The sequence below is a fragment of the Haliaeetus leucocephalus genome, unplaced genomic scaffold (genome assembly GCF_000737465.1).
Source record: "Haliaeetus leucocephalus isolate CR32 unplaced genomic scaffold, Haliaeetus_leucocephalus-4.0 Scaffold406, whole genome shotgun sequence".
NCBI classification, from domain to species: Eukaryota; Metazoa; Chordata; class Aves; order Accipitriformes; family Accipitridae; genus Haliaeetus; species Haliaeetus leucocephalus.
The window spans coordinates 6,866,968-6,869,554 of NW_010972842.1; the positions used below are offsets into that span (position 1 = coordinate 6,866,968).

General features: G+C 37.4%; 1 long non-coding RNA gene across 2 annotated transcripts in view; it reads right to left on the reverse strand.

Annotated features, from left to right (window-relative positions):
• Positions 1 to 231: 231 nt before the first annotated feature.
• Positions 232 to 2,587, reverse strand: part of LOC104835853 — a 2,876-nt gene continuing 520 nt past the window's right edge. The window contains exons 2-4 of one of the 2 annotated variants that reach the window (XR_774783.1): positions 2,346 to 2,409; positions 2,130 to 2,256; positions 232 to 372 (exon numbers count right to left, since the gene is read on the reverse strand). This is a non-coding gene — a long non-coding RNA (uncharacterized LOC104835853). Of the gene's footprint in view, positions 373 to 1,940; positions 2,257 to 2,345; positions 2,410 to 2,587 lie in introns of those variants that run through there. The other variant, XR_774784.1, reaches the window with a different exon arrangement.

The window sequence follows — 2,587 nt, forward strand, 5'->3', positions numbered from 1 at the left end:
ATTTTCTGCCATTAAGGCCTGCATCTGCCTTACAGGTATGATAACTTAAGAAACGCAGCAAATATTTTTCACCTGTAAGAAAAATATATGAATTTGATAGTCTCTCTAAACTTACTGTTCAAGTGCTGCTAACCCCAAGTGTTCAGAACACATAAGTCAGGACCTACACAAGAATTAAGATTTCAAAAGCACTGCAGTTTTGAAATCAAGTGGGAGTGCACTTACATATTTATTTTTACTTCTTCTTCAGTTGCATTTAGGGTTTTCCTGCTTCATGTTTCATACTTCATTGCACAACTGAGAAACCCTCAACTTTGAAGTGCTTTTAATTTAGAGTTTAGATGATCATAAAATTGATTCAAAAAGGTGGACCTTTGTGAAGAACAGCAAGTATTAGAAAATTACAATAATTACAGGTAACATTTTTTAAAGTGTTTAACCAATTTACTTGAGTATGTACAACAGCATTTATGTAGCTCATTTTTCCTTCTGTTTTATTTCCTAAGTAGCAATACATAAAAATAAAGTTGAAATGAGGAAGGCACACGACACTTTAGGAGATTTAGGAGGGAAGTGTCATAAGTCATTTAAATAAACAAGAAGTTGGTTCTTTTCAATGTAAAAGCTTTTTTTTCTTTTTTAAAGATTATCTAAACCAAGCCTGCTGGGGTAGTTGAGTTCTACTAACGGTAGTGGAAATTCTGTACAAGTGTGCAGAAGTAGCCTGTAATACTGTACATGTGCTTTCCCACCTTTGCTGTACTGTTTAGCATTTCCTTTCATGCATAAGACCTTTAATTTATGATTTAATACTGCACCACTGAAGACTAGCCACTTACCATCTATACAACGTAGCAGCATCTTTAAAAGAAGCTAGCACACTGAAATGTAATAAAGAATTTTAAAAAATTATTCAGGAAGAAGGGGTAGGACTAATACCTTGCTAAGTAAATGCCCCTTGTTGAAGCTTACATTTGTCACAGCAAGCTACGCAAACACTGAAGTCTTTAGCCTAACATATGCAGTTAATTCCAACACTTTAATATTTTTTATTAAAAACGGTTGAGATGAATGTCACTAAAATCTACCTCTGGCTTTCTGACCCTTTCTCCTCTACCAGATGCTGCTCATCCCGTAATTCTTGTGTTTATTTTCAGATTGCACGTATATTATACGCTACTGTCTGCAGTCTTAAGAGTGATTTGGCTGTCTTCTCTAGCCCATCTAATAGGCTGCATTTTCTAAAAACACATACACACAAACAAAACACACTAACTTGAGTTTCTAAGGATTTACAGTTTAATGTAAGTAGCATACAGCTAGTGATACTAGTTAGTTACTCTGATCAAAACATAATGTTGCCACAAGTCAAGAGCAGCACAAGCAAAAATGAAAATGGAAATGAGCAAGAGTATTTCACCCACCAGAAAGCAAATGCTGAGTTAGTGGCACACTGACAAGAGCAATTGTGGCCTGCTCGTGGATAGCAGCAGTTTGGCACATCGGTAATAAGCCCCAAATTTCATATTAAAGATTCAAGAAAAAAGTTTGAAACTGCAACACAAGATACAGCTGTTACAACACAAGATTCACTTAGCACAGTGATACTTAACAAAAAAAAAAAAAAGCAGCCAACACACACACACAAAAAAACATAACAAAACCACCCAACCACTACTGAATAGTGACAATTCAGTTACTGGATCTGCACTGTCTGTCTGCAAGAATGCTCATTCCACACATAACATTTACACACCAAAATTAATTGTATATAGTAACTTTTATAAGCAGTTTATAATAGCACAGGTTTTATTTTACAATTTAAATAAATGCAAATTGCATTGACAGGTACTATTACAGAGATCAGTAAAAGGATTTTTTTTTTCCTAAATAGCAAGACTTTTTTCCCTTTTCCCCTGCATTTAATCTTTGGACTCTTTAATATGCAACAAGAGATTCTTTTGGCATTCTTAAGTATCAACGTAATTTTGGTATATTTAAAAATTATCACTTCCACCAGAAACAGGTCATCACCTTTATTTAACACCATTAAAATGCATGCGTATTAAGACAGATAAATCAGGAAAAAAAAAAAAAAAAGAGTCTTAACTCACAAGCCCCTTCTCTACCTCAAAAACAGAGGGGAGCCCCCGTCAGTATAAACCCAACAAAACCGGTGGTGTAACACTAGTACCAGCTTCACGACCTTCTCCTGGGGGATCTCCAACTATTTCAGCTGTAAGGTGAAGAACCAAGCTGTAAGAACCAAGACATCGTTAATGTAAAACAGCAATTACTCTCAAGCTGGCATCACAAGATCAGAGTCCAATACAGACATTTTGTACCTTGGTGCTGGATAGTGTTACTTGAAGCATCAGCCTAATAGCCGGTTTATTCATAAGGCACGCACTAAAATGAAACAAACAGTAATTAAGTGCTGGCGGTGACCTAGTTAGCTACGTAAGGAGCTAGGTCGTCCTGTCATTCATTACAGGTTCCCCGGAACCCGACAGGCACGGTCCCCTCCGCCCGGGCTGCGCGGCAGGCCGAGAGCGGGGAGCGGCACCTCTCGCCCGGCCAGCCCCGG